Source organism: Taeniopygia guttata, chromosome 1 (assembly GCF_048771995.1).
Source record: "Taeniopygia guttata chromosome 1, bTaeGut7.mat, whole genome shotgun sequence".
Classification (NCBI taxonomy): domain Eukaryota; kingdom Metazoa; phylum Chordata; class Aves; order Passeriformes; family Estrildidae; genus Taeniopygia; species Taeniopygia guttata.
This window is the reverse complement of record NC_133024.1, coordinates 76,103,443-76,119,615: the sequence shown is the minus strand read 5'-3', so window position 1 is coordinate 76,119,615 and position 16,173 is coordinate 76,103,443. Positions and strand designations below refer to the sequence as shown.

Genomic DNA, 16,173 nt, shown 5'->3' with positions numbered 1-16,173 from the left:
ATAAAAAGAACTTATTGCATGATTTAAATGGAAATTTTATGGCTAACTCACTATAAGTTTTTTTAAAAGATCTCTTTTTAACTTTCTGTGCCAGAACTATGATTCATTCACACACAAAGGTTATATGAGAGGCACAATATCTTAGTTCATTCAGGCTTTCCTGTTCAAAGGAGAGAGGCTTTTGTGAGATCCACTGTTGTTCAGAGTGGGAATTAGTTTTATTAGCAGTGTGTCATTCACAGTGTGCCTTACACATATACCAGTTTCCTCATTTCTTTCTTTTTTTTTTTCCCAGTTTGTTAGCACTGACATGGTTTGGGATTCTCAGTATGAATAAAACCCATTTTCTGCTTCCAGTAGTCTCACCCCAGGATGGCATTTCCTTCTGACCAAGGACACAGGACTCCCAAAAAAGAAAAGGAGCACAAAAAAAAAAAACAAACAACAAACAAACCAACAATGCTGTTTGTGCAGGATGTCGACGTTACCAACTGATTTAACCACAAAAATCTTCCTGCCTCATCCTTTCTTATACATTAATGTGTTGTTTTTTGTACTGAACTAGCTCGAGAGCTTTTCCAAGACCTTTTGTTCTCTTTGCTAAGAGCTGCATGGATGGTGCTAGAATTAATTCCGGCATTTGGGAGAACATTGAGGCCGTTCTCTACAAAGTGAGCCTTTATTATTCACAAATCCTGGTAGGATCATATGAAGCGTGGGGTGTCTCCCTGGTCCCTGGCAAGGAGACACAAGCAGCCACAGCCAGCCTGCCCTGCTCTAGCTCCCAGGCAGCCGCAGTGGGAGCACAAGAAGCCTGAGCCCCCTCGCCGAGGACGCTGCCCATGGAACTGATGCCCAAAATAGGCTGTAAGCAGAATTTATGTGTCTCAGCTCAAGCAAACAAGCAAGCCAGCCCTTCTTGCACTAGGACATGGTTGTGTCAGCTCTCACATATAGGTGACAGAGCTCTGTGCTGCATCAAATAAGTATCGAGCATTGGTAATAACTTGGGGTTTATCCTCAGAAGTCCAGGGGGAACTGTGAGTGACCATTTCTCTAACTGTCTGCATATGGCAGATGATAAGCTTTCTTCAAATTAATTGGAGCAAGAGCATCTATTCCAGAAGACATTAAATTAATTTTAAAATTTCCAGTACCCTAGAAACCAGTAAGCTAAGCAAACTCAGAGAACTCACATACTTAATTTGTGGCATGTTTCTCATCTGAAGTTTTCTGTTTTCAACACCTGGCACTGCCTGCTGTTACACTTTTCTTTGCAGAACAAAGAGCCTTCAAACTTCTGTTCCTTACTTTACTAATTGTAGACTGCGATCGTATTTCTTCCTTTTGCTTAAGTAAAACTGATAGGGTTTCTGGATTATTTAATTTTTTAGCATATTTTTGTGATCACATTCCTTGTCTTTTGGCTTTTTTCTTGAACACTCCTCATATTCTCAATGTCCTGCTTGACCAGGTAACAAGTAATGGATAGTCCACTGTGGCAATAATCATATTTGATGCAGGTATGATGGATGTATCCTCCTCCTCCTCCTCCCCCTTCTGCTCCTCTTCCCGGAGCCTGTCCTGATTCTACAGCCTCTGATTAAGGCTTGTTCAGACCTGCTGGTGCAGCATGAGCTATTGAATAGCAGTGGGCATATTTTAAATGCTCAGGTCATTTCCAGGATATCTCAATATACCTGCAAGATAGAGTTCTGTAAATACAACCTATACTCTGCAGTTACAGGCTTTCAATTTCATATTTGGCTGTGTTAAAATGCCCTTGGGTTTCTTCTGCTCAAAGTAGTGCATGATTTTTTTCCCCACCTGCAAGTTTCCTATTTGTGGATTTTTTTTTTGGTTCTTTCCCCAAATCATTGATTAAAATATTCAGTAGAAAAAAAAAAAGAAAAGAGTCAGTAATTGATCTTTGTGGGACCTCCTTAGAGAGAAATCCACTCCTGAATAATTCCTCATTCACTCATGCCTTTAGGGAGCTGTCAAACAGCTTTTAATCCATACTGTAAGAGAATAGCATTAATTTTGACACTATTCATGCCCCAGTGTAAAGGAGCACGTTCCAGGACTGCCATATTTGACCAGAACAAAGTTGAACCTGCAGCTGTATTTGAGTTTTCATGGGATTCAAATAGCAAACAGCTGGCTGACCATCTCAGGCTGTTCCAGCTTGATATTTCCATGTTTTTTTGAAAAGGAAAGGCAGACTTCTTCAATGATGTGTTGCCAATGTTTTAAGTCAGAGGTCCCATAAAATGTTCCCTACTTGGTGTTATAAATCTAAATATCTAAATTAGCTGCTAAAAAAAGAAAAAGAAAAAAAAGCCACAGTGAAATCTATCATTGTATCTTAATTCTTGATGTGCTTTTCTGTGATACAAGACAAAGAAGAATGACAAAAAGATGAACAGATGCCTTGGTTAGATGTAGTGCAAACAGCTATAGACTGCTCCTGTTGAATATGCTGGGAGTATTTGCAGAGCCCCCTTATGCACTGGTATATGGGCTTCTGGGGAGAAGAGATGCCAAATGTTTCCTGCAGAGAGGTTTTGCTTTCAGTCTGCCAGAGCCTTTGTATGCCCTGAGCAATTCCAGCTACAAATTCTCTGCTCTCTTTAAGCAACCAGGATGCACTCCAGAAACCACCCTTTCCTGGATGGCAGAGAACTGTTACAGGGAATTATATGCTATATACTTCCCAAATTAATTATTTAGCATATTTATAATAATTATAGTATATGTATGCTGTATACTTCCCAAAGCCTCCCTTGGATTTGAGGTAACACACGAACAGCTCATAGTGCTATCTCCTTCTATGCAAATCAGCAGTAAGGGAGGGGCAAGGGGAGAGGTTTTTGGGCAGGGCTCTGGCCAGGGCAGCAGGTGATGCCCTGGGTACCCTGCAGGTCTTTCTTTCTCAGCACAGTAAGAAAGTAGGTCTATAATGGTTGTTTTTAGTGCTGTCAGTTGAGATCCTTCAATGCATCACTGGGTCACCCACAACCACAGCCAGGGACAAGGGGAAAGTGGCATGAAAAAAACCCCTCTGGTTCTCACACTTTTCAGTCCATATATATTGTGACTGGGTCTCTATCTGCTAAAATGAGCAATTTTTCTGGTGGAAGATGACACAAACAGGTGGAAGCAGCAGGGAGGGCTGCAAACCCAGCCTGAGGGTCCTGCACTTAACAGAGTGACTCCAAACCGAGTGGAAGAAGATGTCTTTCTTAGGCTGAGATAGTCTAGCTGTCATTTATGAGAATAATTCATACCTTGAAGCACAATAATCCATGAATGTTTACATACCAGAAAAGCCCCAGATCTTCACTGAGAATGAAGGATACAGAGGCATTGTAAACTTCTTGAAAACAAGCAAACAAAATACAGGCAAACCCCACAGCATGCAAAATCCAGCACCTAGATCTAGTTGGCTCAAAGATGAGCAGGCCTTTCCTTCCTCACCCAAATCACGCTCAAGATCATCTATCTTCATTCTGCAATTGTAAAACCAGCAGCCACTAACTTTGGTACATGGGAATAATTACATAAGAGGCAAATTCATCCCCTACAAAGCTGAGGGAAAAAATGACAGAAGTTTCCTATCAAATGCCCATCTTTCCTGAAAGACAGAGAAATCAAATCTATGAACCAGAATAGCTAAACATGCCTCATTTATCTAAGTCTTTCTAAAAAATATATTTTTTTTCTCCTGTAAGAACACAGACTGGTTCATTTGTGGAACAGATTACTATAAAATTGCAGCTAACAAAATAACCTATTAAAAATTGCCTACTGCTCAACGATAATGGACATAATTTCTCTTTGCAACAAGTGAAATGAAATTTGTCACATCAGTCACTTGTACAACATTTTTCTGCTGCTCCTATCCCACGCACTAGACACAGGTGTGTCAGTTGTGCTTCCGTCATTGTTAAAAGCCTTAATGACTGACTCATTTTACCACGGCATGTGGCGAATGTAGGCTGGACTTCTGCAGGCTCTTGGAGCCAGGGAATAGGAGGAGGCTGCAAGGAAAGAGTCTCTGCAGGAGGGCAGGCACAGGAAGGCAGCTCAAAGGGCAAGGCTCACCCCACCAAGCTCTGTCTGTCATTTCCCCATCTTGTTTTGGCCGCTCTGTGTGACTTGCTTGTAGCCAGGCATTCCCTTTGCAAACTGATCAGCTGATGGAAAACCATGCTGACTCCAGCTAAATGCCATGACTTCTCCAAGGGAAGTGATCTCCTCCCCCTCACACTTCTTTTGGCAAAGGGGGTGGCACAAGCACATCTTCTGGGACTTCAGAAGGGCTCTGTGTTTGCCTGGCTCCAGATGGTTGCACCAACCCAACTCACATAAGCCAAGGAAGAGGCAAGAGCATGCACAGAAGAGGCGCTCACAAATGCAGACAAACATGGGTCAATGTCACCATAATCTAATATCTTCTCACACAGAAAGTTGCTTGATTGTTTTGGGGAGTTTTGCATCAGTCATCACAGGGTCCCAAGAGGAACAGTGTCCTGGTTTTTTGTCCTAGGCTTCCTTAGCATCATCACCACTTTTGGAGTTTATAAGTAATAAGGCAATTATTCTTTTTACTCAGATGTTCTTGAAAAATTGCACAAGTTGGGCCAGAGTAATCATGTCCTAAAGCCAATCTCTGATTTGTAAAAAATGGGGTACTTGGATGGACAGGCAGCTACAGCAGTGATGTTTAACAATAGCTGTGAAGTCAGATGGATCACATGTCTTCATTTTACATGGTTTTAAAATAACAACAGCTGTCTGCAAAAGGTACCAATTTTCTGACTCTTCCATGCATCTGTTGCACACCTGCTGTGGTGTTGTGGCAGGGTTACCTTGCTTTGGTAGCCAGAGGGCAAGGCTTCTCCAGACCTGCTTTGTGTGACTCATATCCTCCATGAGACTGGCATCCCCTGTGGGACTGGCAATCTCCATGCTGCCATACAGCAGGTGCCATCTGGGCAGTGGCTGGGCACAGCTTCTTCTCACCTTTTGGATAACACATCTCAGTCCGTGTTGCAAGAAGCTCACTTTCAGAATGAGGAGACAGACAGCCCTGCTTGCTTTCTGGCTTCTCTCCTGCAGCAGCAAGAATATCAATTAATATCAGCAACAATGCCAGTTAATTAGTGGTGGTAGGCTGGAGGACACTGACTCCGTTTTCCTTGTATGTCCACTCAAGAACAGATTAATCCCAGGTGGGTCAACCAACTGTGTGGCAGATGGCTGCAACCCTTCCTGCTGCTCAGCTTGGCTGGGGCTGATCTGGTTGCTCAGCACTGCCCACCTTGGTGTTCAACATAACCTTTCCACGACATGGTTGTGTCAGCTCTCGCATGTAGGGGACAGAGCTCTGTGCTGCATCAGCCACACAGAATTTGGGGTAAGATGCTAATTTATCAGCTTATTTTTGGAGATGTAGATAGAAACCATAAACACTTATGCTATGGCTACATTTTGTCAGAAACCAATCTCCCAAGGAGTGAATTCCTTCAAGTGAAATTTCTATACAGTTGAATGGGTCAGTTCAAAGTCATTACATACTAATGCTGCTGCAATAACCCGTGCACCATTCTGCTTTATGATACTCAAATATAATTTCAAATAAATTTAATCTAAGGCCTCATTCATCAGTATTGATTCCACAATAAAGGCACTAGAGGCAGTCTGGGAACACGTAGGATCAGCTCTAGGCTTTACAATGCCATGTCAATCTTGTTGCACTTTCATGTTACCTCTAGACTTAGTTGTCTTCTCCTCAAAGTTAGTTGTGTTGGCTCCTCCTAAGACTCCAGAGAGGGTGATGACCTCATCTTGTTCAGGTGACCAGACATGAGAAGACAAATTGCCCTGTGGTGACCCTGTAAGAGGTCCCTTTAACTGGTATTTTTATTTCCTCCAGAGATTTATTCCCTTTACTTTTAAATTATGCATTCTTGGCAGTGATATATGGGAGGTAGGCAAAGGCTGGTGCACTAGAGTTTTGCACCTCTAGAACTACTCTGTGCATCTTTGTGACAGAAGCAAGGATCAAGCTCAAAGTGTGCTGCCCAGCTGCTGGAGAAATATTAAGTCTAAAATGATCTTAACTACAACTTCTCTCCAAAAGACTTTTTACTACACTTTACATGCAGCTGGTTACAGAGAAAAAACATATTTCTTTCACTGTCAACAGTGAAGAGCCAGGCTGCTCTGGCTCCAGTGTGTGTTCCACCATGGAGGGGTCAGTGGGCTCAGGGGCAGCTGACCAAAGGCTGGAAATAGTTGTGGATTCCTACCTTACCATGCCCAAACAGGTAGGAAGTTGCACCTTCCTACCCTACCATGCCTTACTGGCTGTTTGAACAGTGATCTCATCCTTCAACTGCTCTGAAACTTCCTGAGTCTAACAAGTTTTAACTACTGCAACTCCACTTCTCAGAGCAAGAAACCATGAAATTTCTTTTATATGTGTCTCCAAGAGCAAGGGCTTATTATAATGCAGAGCTTTCATTTTTTTTTAGTAGCTCTCCACCCATCTTTTCCCACAGATGAGGGTTGCATTGCTATGGGTTTCGTTTCTACATTTTGCTTGAAAAGAAGCTTGAATGCTAGGACACAGGTGGGTGCTGTGGGGGCACAACACTTTCCAGCTGGGATTGGCACATCGATCTCACCAGGGTGGTGGGTTTCATGGCTTTAAAAACCCAAAAGAAGGAGAAACCCAGCTAATGATATACTAGAGACATAGGCTTAAAATCAAGCACCAGTTATAACTTGCTTGTTAATTCATGTTCTCAGAAGGAAAGTCCTTTTATCTGGATAAGCTATACTTAACTGCTCCACTTCATAGAAATGGGAACTGAGAAGCTCTCCCAGTTGGGGAGGCACTGATGTGGGCTCACCAGCTTTCATGTGCTTCTCATTTGGCTGGTCTGAGCTACCTGCTTCAGGTGAGGGACAAGATTAATGCAATCATCCAACAAGCTACTTTCCACATGGAGAGGGTGCATCTCTTTCAGAAGGCTTGCCTCTTCAAAAGTGCAAACTGGTCAGAGCAGTGAAATCAAAATGGAATAGGCACTGTAGAAACTTTGCTTTCCTTTGCCTTTGCTCTTCCATATGCCTAGATTTTCCAGTTTTCAATGACCTCTCAAAAAAGTGGTCCAGACCTCAGAAATGAAAGTCAGCAGTGCCTATTATCACCCCTGACAGGGAGAGTGGCAGAAAACCAGTCCCTATGGTCTTACCACAGTCATCTGGACATCATATCCCATGTGGGTGAAGCATCCCCAAGTTCTTGTGTCCTGCAGCCAGGGAAATAGTGAGCTTGGCTTCCTCAACATGTCTCAGTGCTGGTCATGCCACGCTTCGAGAAACAAACCAGCGAGCACCAGAAGAGGCAGAACATGAGGAAATGCGTAAGTAGTCCTCTGTTGGCTGCAGTGATTAACCAACCATACAAGATGTTCCTGTGACAATAACATTACACAGAATTAGAAGCAGGAGCTTGAGACAAGTTTAAAATTATGAGGAAGAAACTGTAATTGTCCAAACAGAGCTACTCTGCACCTGTGGGAATGCTGCGAGAAGTTTGCTGCTTCTGCTCTTCACTCACTTTTGGGTGTGGTGAAGAGCAGGTATTAGATACTGGGAATTAAGAGCAAGTATTTTTAGGAATGCCTGACTGAGTCTGTATCCAACCACATCTCTCTGTCCCAAGGCCTCCTAATTGCCAATTTTTTTTCCTACGGCTGGAAAGCTGATACAGATAGACTGCTGCTAGGTGGAGAATAGCAGATGTGTTTGCCTCTGAGCTATTGGCAGCCAAATTATGACTTGACCCGAAGTTCCTTAAAAGATCACTCCAAGTTTTTCTCTTACTTGTATATGGATGCAACTACTTGGTTGAAGAAAAATTTAATCAATGAAGGCAGCAGCAGCACAAAATGTGCCATGTGAGATCATCTTCAATTGCTGTCAGGAGGAAGAAGCTGTGGGAATCACTGCTTTTACAATATTGTGATTACACCAAATACAACATTTCATTTTGGATCCATCCCAAATCAAACTATTTCTGAATTCTGGACAAACCTAAAGGATTTCCTGAATCAATTTAAATATTATATTCAACCCCCAAATGTTATTTAAATGCTTTCTTTTCATCTGGGCAAGGGGTTGTCTTGTGCATACTAGCAATGGGGCCATGGAATGTTCTACTCAGCAGCGTGGTGGAAATAGGAGGAGGATGCAGATAGACCAATGTTCTGACCTGGGGCAAAAGATAAAGGAAAGAAGGAAATATAAGTCACATCACACTTCAGAATCATGTCCTGACTGCTGGGAGTGCCTCCCCATGCTGTGTGGTTTTCTGACTGGTGGTTGCACAAATTTTCTCAAGTTTTCTCTCAAGCAGCGAGTATTCCTCAGAATTCATAGATAATTAAGTCTAGCTGAAACAGATTTTTTTCCCTGCCAAGATCTGTTTCCAGTCAAGACATAATTCAGAATTGATACCAGGTATGTATCTGCCTAACCGTGCCATACAGGGGTAATAGAGCCTGCAAAATGACCCCAAAGGGCCAGGATTCGTGCTTTCCCCCAGTCTTTGGACATGATTAGCCATTGTTGGTCCATAGTGTATTCATCTCAGAGCTGCAGAACCTCTTTGTAACAAAGACAAATGTATATTGTATTTCTCCAGCTAAAAAGAGATGAAGCTGGCAATTTATAATGTTGAATTGCAAGTTCAGCTGAGTTTGGTGGTTTGCAGAGCTTAATCCTCTTTATTTAAAGTTTTATTCAGTGTGGCTGCTTCATTCTGAGCAAATTTTTCAACTGACCCTCAGAAGATGGGGAATAATTTACAGCCTTTGACAGATTTGATCTCTTATAATTTTTAACTGGGGATTTGAAGATGTAATTATTTTAATGCTTTTTAAATTTGAAAATTAAACTTGCATTTATTTTATGAATAAAAGGACTAATGAGTTCCTCAGAGGGAAGGCTCTGCAATGAAATAACAGAAATGTACAGTAGGAACATAACCTTAGAGCTGGTTTGGGAGGATTGAGCCAATTCTAAGATCAAGATTGTTGCCATGTTCATTTTTGGAAGCCTCCTCCATTGATTTTTCATTTGTGTATTCATTAAACTGAAAGCCCACAAAGTGCAGTTGATAATTACCATCAATGGTCTGGTTTGAATTCTTTTCAGACGAAGCTGATAATTCAGCTAAGTATCTGAATGGCTGAGGCTGCTTAATACCAGCCTGCTATGTTGCCTTTTATTTCTTCTCTTGAAGGCCTTTGTGAAGTGAAGCGAGGGCACACGCACTGATTATCCCCAGCTTTTCTTGGTGGTGAGATGCCGGTTCCCCTGTTGAAGTCTATCGTATTTTTGCTGCGGGGAGTTTGGGCACAACAACCTTGTTTTAACAGAAATTAACAACCTTTTTTTTTACAACAATACAGATTGAAAATAGTTGTATCAAGCAGCAGATCAAATGGTCTCTCCTACCTGTGACTTAGGCAAAATTTTGACCATTCACTCTTCAATAGCAGCGGTGCAGCAGGTAGTGCTCTACTGTGAGGTTTCCCATTCTTTAAAAGGTATAGGAAAATGTAGGGTCACCACAGGCCCTCCACTACAAAAAGAAGGTGGAAGATGATAAAAAGTTACTTCAATATCACATCTTGCAGGTTTTTGATGGCCGTTCAAGACCAGTAATATCTTGTGCTAAGGGTTACTTTTTTTTAGGCTTTAAAGATAGGGCCATCAAAATGCATAACAAGGGATTTAATGAGAAAAATTACTTGAACACAGCCCAGTCTCCTGTCAGCCCCTGAGACAAGACTCCACAAATAAAGACGTGAAAGAGGTTGAACACCCCTAAATGCTTCAGATGCTGTTTCCAGACTGTAACTAGGCTCTCATCTTTCCCCCGCCATGGTGGCTGCTTTGTGGGGGTGGGAGAAATAGTTGCTGAACATGCAGAGCACTGAAGGATGCTCCTGGCTGAGACTTCTGATAAGCCTGCTGTTAGTGTGTTCTCCATGTAATTACCCACATTTAGTATTTTTTAAATGATTAGTTGAAAGTTCCCCAAAATTTAAATAAAATTAGCTTGCTAATGAAAATCAGAAACATGCAAGAACTGTGCCCTGCCAGGCATCAGCAAACAGATAACTCAACATTTTGATATTTTTGACTAATGTAGCTCACAGCATTCAGAGATCATAAACACCTCAAACTTCAGACTACTCCCGTTTTGTGGATTAGAAAAGAAAGGAGATATGTCTTGTTCTTCTGATAATGTGCTAAAAATTAGTGGAAACCTTATTTTATCACACTTTAAATCTGTGTGATTATTTTCCCCCCAGACAATGTGATAATTTAGGTAGGTTTCTGTACTGGCAGCCACAACACAGAAGGTATGGTGAAATTCACGGAACTTCTTTTGTATGAGAGCTGTCGTGCCTGAACACGTCGATTGTTATTTTTAATATCTCAGCTCCAAGACAGCTCTCGTCAAAAGACAGCTCCTGCAGCACACTCAGCACCCACTCTCCCTCCCCTGGCTCCAGGTGCCAGGGGAGGTGGTGCTGATGGGGGTGAGGGTGCTGTGGCAGCCGCTCTCAGGTCACCCGTGGATCCCTGTGGCTCCCCCAAAGCTGTGCCAGCCACACAGGTCCTGCTGCTGCTGCAGGAACTGGCTGGAGTGGGGGGATGGATGGAGTTTGGGATGGTTTGCCAGAGCAGATTACACCGGGGTCTGTCACAGCAGGTTCAATGAAAGCATGCCTTTTGATTTACAGTACTGTCCAGGTTTGCTAATATAGAGAGCTTCAGGCTTGTGTTGAGGGGCATATTACAACCAGATTCTTATTATAGTTTTCTTCTTAATAGAAATGAAATGTTGTAAAACATTTAATTCTCCTAGCCTGGTTATTTTTTCAGCATGGTCATTCCCAAATCACTGCATCACCGGTGACATGACTGAAATACTTCTCTTGCTTCAGTTACATTTCTCCCGAGCCCTGGCTGTGTCTGCCAGATAACTGAGGGTGCGCCAGGAGCTCTGCTGTAGGAGCTGAGGTAAGTCATATTGTGTAGGCTGAGGTGTTCTAGCTTCTGCATACTATTGCTCATGCCTTGCAGTCCTTGGAGTCACCTTGCTGCCTTACTCTACAGACTTTTTTAAGTGCTGCAGTGCTGTTTGTTACTAGGTAGAGAGCAATCCTGAAGACTGCTTTCAGGAGGAGGCTGTTGCAGCTCTGGAGTGGCAGCATCCAGACCCTATTTATATAGTTCTTCTGGTCTCCTGTCTTCAACTGTAGCTATGCAGAGAGAAGCTGTTTACCTATTTTGCATGGCTCCCAAACGTCATTTAAGTATTATTAACACGAGGGTTAGTACCTCCCAAATTTCTAATTAAGGTCTTCCCTTCAGTCTATTAGCTGTGCTTTTGTGGACATATTCTTTAATTAGTTCTGACTTTCTGACTCCAGTGCAAAGTAGTTTTTAACTACTGCCTGCAATGCCCACGAGTGGTGAGTCAACCTATTAAAAATTAAAAATCAATTTTAGTTTCACCAAATGAACCAAGTGCTATTTAATCTTATTTTCATTATCACGATGCCTGAGAATCCAGGTGTTGGATAAAGCTTTACAAACAGGGAGCAAAACCAGCCACATCAACAGGCCCTGGGTGAGGGAGGGGTTGTGCCCCCATAACCATACCAGACCCTTATCCCAAGGAAAGGAGGGGATGTATAGTAGAAGGAAATACAAAAGTGGACACCTTGGTAGGATGGGGATGCTGAAATACTTAGGTTTTGATGTCTGCCCTGTTGTGATGCTGACCTGGCCCCACCTTGCAGCAGCTCTGGGGGAAGGAGACCCCACAGATGCTTCCCTTCCTGGTTCTGCCACTCTGAAAAAAATGATGTGTTTTTTCACAGCCATGTGGAAAACATCTTAGAGACTTCAGGCAGCAAAACCCTGAAGATAATGGCTCATCATAAGCTCAGGCCATTTTTATCTGGGTCCATACTTACATTTTGAAGTCACACCTGTGCACTCAGCCCATAGACATCCAGCCTGGGTCCAGTGCCTGCCATGGTTCCTATCCTGGATGTGACAGAAATGTGGGGTATCACACATCCACTCCCAGCTAATGACCACTGCCCACAAAAAGCCATTCCCACTAGTCCTTGTACCCCTACTAATGTTCTTGTACCCCTTCAAGCAGCTAAACTGGCAGAAAACTCCCTTTCTGCTGGTTGGGGAATGGGACAGGGACATGACTAACCTTGGGCCAGGGAGAACCACCACTGTTTCTTGCAGTGGCTGCTAGTATTTAATGAACTGTAATGAGTAATGTGTGCACACCAGAGTGTCCAGGGGGATCAGAGGGGAAAGGAGACCCACCTGGAAAAAGGAAGAGCATGACTCCGCTCGAACATATCTAGATTTGCAGCCCTCAGAAAAGGAAAATTTTGAGGCACAGAGTTGTGATTGGGCCCTTTGTTCATGCAGCCACAATCAGATGCACACTGGTTCAGAAATCTGCTCAAAGCCACTTGCAGGATCAAGGCCTTTCTTTGTAGCCTCTTGTAGACCAAAGATGGTCTCTTTTTCTAAAATGCTTCATGTTCCTGCAGCTTGTGCAAAGGGAGGAGATTATGCCAGTCCTCTGAAACATTCATGTGAAATTTTTTTTGCTCAGACTTGGTGTTCACCTTTGTGCTCAGGCTTGATTTTCTAAGTGCGTGCATAATTACTAATGTATTCATAAAGAGTATTTCCCATGGTGTCAAACAACTCTAAATAGATACCAGAAAAAAGGGTCAATCCAACCACTGTGCATAAAAGGTGAAAAAAAATCTGTAAAAACAGGTCAAGAAGAGTATAATTATGTAGCATCTTTTGAAAAAGATTCATATATAATTTTGGGTATATATTTCAAAATTAAGAAAACCCACAGACCTTACTGATTCTTTGTTAACTAGAACTAAGGATAAATTATTTTCACAAATCTAAATATAATAATTCTGTTATTTATATAATTTAAAACATACTACAGCACAGCTCTTTGAAAATAGTAAATTATTCACAAATATTGACATTGTTTGTCAAAATTTCATACTTGACAGTTTGCCACAAGTAGAAGAAAGCCAGTATGGCCTAAAGTGTTTTCTGGACCATGTAAATTTTCTCCAAGTGTTTTTGCTTTTGATTTAACCAAGTAGAATCTGAGTGGCAAAAATTATGCAGTACTAAACTATGAGGTGCTGGGAAAGAAGTCTTAATTCCAGGGCTTCTACTGTAATTTTGGTTGAATTCTTCTGCGAGGATCATGGCCAGTAAGAAAGGAGGACTTTTAGAGCTCAATTAACAGATTGAAAGAGGGTATAAAGAGGAGTTAAAACGCATTTGCCATTGGAGAATGTTTTGGATGAAAGAACCTGGAGCTGGGCCTGACTAGGTGTAAGAAACAAAAACATAATGCAAGGATGATTGAACAATGGGACAGGTTGCCCTGACAAGTTGCGCAGTGTCTGTAAATGGAGGCTTCCACCATCCAATAGGACAAAGTAACACGGTCTGAAGCCATTGCTGACCTAGTTCTGAGCTGTAAGTTGGATCTGAGATCTGACGACCCTTCCTGTCTGAGTGACTTGGCACTTCAGACTGAATGGGTCTACCACAGCCTAAAGTGAAGTGCCTTCACAGCAAAACCTCCAGTCCCAAACACCTGACAATGCCTGTTTGGAGTTCACAAGTCTGGCTGCCTCAGAACAGCCCAGAAGTCATGACCAGGGCAAGGGAACTCCATCCCTCACCAAGTCAGGATCTGTTCATGGCAATAGGAGCATGAACATCTGTAGGACCTGTGTGCTCCATTGCACCTGTTCCCCTGCCTAAAATGGGCCTTACCCATTTAGGTCAGACCCAAAACCTAAAGGAGTGCTCATGGAAACCATTTCCCTCCCGGCACTGATGGGGAAGAGCCTCCAAGAGAAGAGACAAAAGCAGAGGAGAGGCTGACAGGCCTGTGTTGGTATCTCCCCCTCTCAGGAAGCCACCTCCCTTAGATGGAGAATACAGCCCCTGGGCTCAGGGCCCCTCATTCTGGTTCTGACTTTGCTCCATTCTACCTTGGTTGGTTTTCATGGTCCAGCACCTGAACTACTGGGGTCCGCCCTAAGATCTATTGGCATGGAGGGACCCACACAGCAGACACCAGCTGGGGATCACCCGTGATGCCCAGGTATTCAAGGCCCTCCATCTTTCTCAGCTCAAAAGGAAAATGTCTTCACATGCTGGCATGTGAACTCAATGGCACATCCATGGTTCAGAGGTGCCTAAAACAGCCAGTCACCAGGCAGGAGGATATATGGGGACCACTGCCCAATTCTATCTTCTCAGCATTCCAAGGTGGCTGCCAGGGACAGGGCTGTTTGGAGGCTCTAGTAAGGCTCTGTGCAGCTCTTCTTCTCTTTGACACTGCTGGAAAACCACAAGGCATGATGGGCATCTGGACCCAGAGGTGTTATGCTGCCTGGTACATGCGAGGGATGACCCCCAACATCCCAATAAGCACCAGGATCTCTGCAGCCAGGACTTGGCTTAGCAGACATTAAACAAGCCCCTGTGAGGAAGGGCAAAACCTACCCACAAGGTCCTTTGCGTCCCACCAACTGATCAGCTCAGCGCTGCAGCTGGATCCTCAAGTATGGGTTGCAGGAGACTTTTATTGTATCTTAAAAGAGAAAGACTAATTTCCTCACATCCCACCCATTTTGCAAATCCTTTATCAGTATTAGTCATTTATAACTATCAGTAATGATTTTCCAGGCCTCCCTTCACAGCCAGTAACTAGGAGAAAAAAAAAAAATATGCCAGAGCAGAAATTGTTTGTGTTTCTAAATCACAAACATCAGCATTGTGTTATCCTAACAGCTATCATCTTTATTTTTAGGATATTTAATCAACTTGAATGCTTTCAGATATATTTTAGTCAGACCACTTTGCTCTAGCTTACCTCCCAGTTCTGGTTGCCATGGCATAACAATGATTTCTCTTCTAGCTAAAAATAAACCTTCAGCAACAAATGTATTAGCCATTAAAAAAAAAAAAAAAAAAAACCAAAAAAAACCCACAAACCAAAAACACCCCCCCTCCAATAAAAAAACACCAAAACACCAAAAACACCAAAAAACCAAACCATGATGAAAACAAAGCACCTCCCCATACCAGTTCACATTACCCCACACAGCTGCTCCTATAGCATCAGTTGTAGGATGGAGGATGGTCTTTGATGGAGTCTCTCTGCCTCTCCTTTCCTATTTGCACATTTCTATATTCTAGTTAAGGAAAGACAGACAAATGCGTAAAACATTGCAAACATTTTAAAAACAGCATAAAATCAAGTGCTGTAACAGAGACTGCTGGTCCTCAGTGAGGCAGAACTGCCTGTCCTCAAAGCCTCTGTAGCTCCTGGGCTCTGTTGGGAGAAATCATTTCTTTCTTTGGCATGAATCCAAGCAAAGGAAAACTGCTTTCCTCACCAAAGAGGCTGATGCAAGACAAAGCTGGGGCATCGGGCGCTTCTTCCCCAGTGTGGAGGCAGCCCTGACCCCACACCTGTTACTTTGGCAGGGAGGTGGCATGGGTGAAGTTCTACTGCAGCCTGGTACAAGGCACTTCATCCCGTCTGGTGAGAAATTCTCTCCTTTGCAGCTATATGTTTTGGTGAAAAATAAAGTGCAATGCCACATGTTGAACAATAAAATTAAACTACTGGAAACCAAAAATCAAACAAGTAATTTATAAGCATCTCCACATGATTTGCTGGTGTTAATTTAGAGGTGCAGAAGGCTAATGCAATGCTAGAGATCATAAAAAATAATATTGGCAGGTTCAGGAAGGTGTTTGCTTTCAGTTTTGATTACAAAAACATCTTCCTTTCTCTTACCATCCTCTGTGACTGCAGTGCAAAAGGAAGAGGGCAAGTCTGGCCAGGTCTGTCCTGCCCTGCCCTCATGCCTCTCAGCCCAAATGACTTGGTAACCTCCCCACTGAGCCCTGGAAGGAAATGCCTCAGCCACGCAGATCCCAGCACGCCTGTACAAGGGTGTGGAGCAGAGC

General features: G+C 43.0%; 1 long non-coding RNA gene across 1 annotated transcript; it reads right to left on the bottom strand.

The window, feature by feature from the left end:
* Positions 1 to 294: 294 nt before the first annotated feature.
* Positions 295 to 15,796, bottom strand: LOC115495798 (uncharacterized). Its single transcript, XR_003961134.4, has 5 exons — positions 15,280 to 15,796; positions 12,078 to 12,150; positions 9,538 to 9,664; positions 7,269 to 7,490; positions 295 to 5,118 (listed from the first exon to the last, which is right to left on the bottom strand). It is a non-coding gene; the product is annotated as an uncharacterized lncRNA (long non-coding RNA).
* Between the last annotated feature and the right edge of the window lie 377 nt (positions 15,797 to 16,173).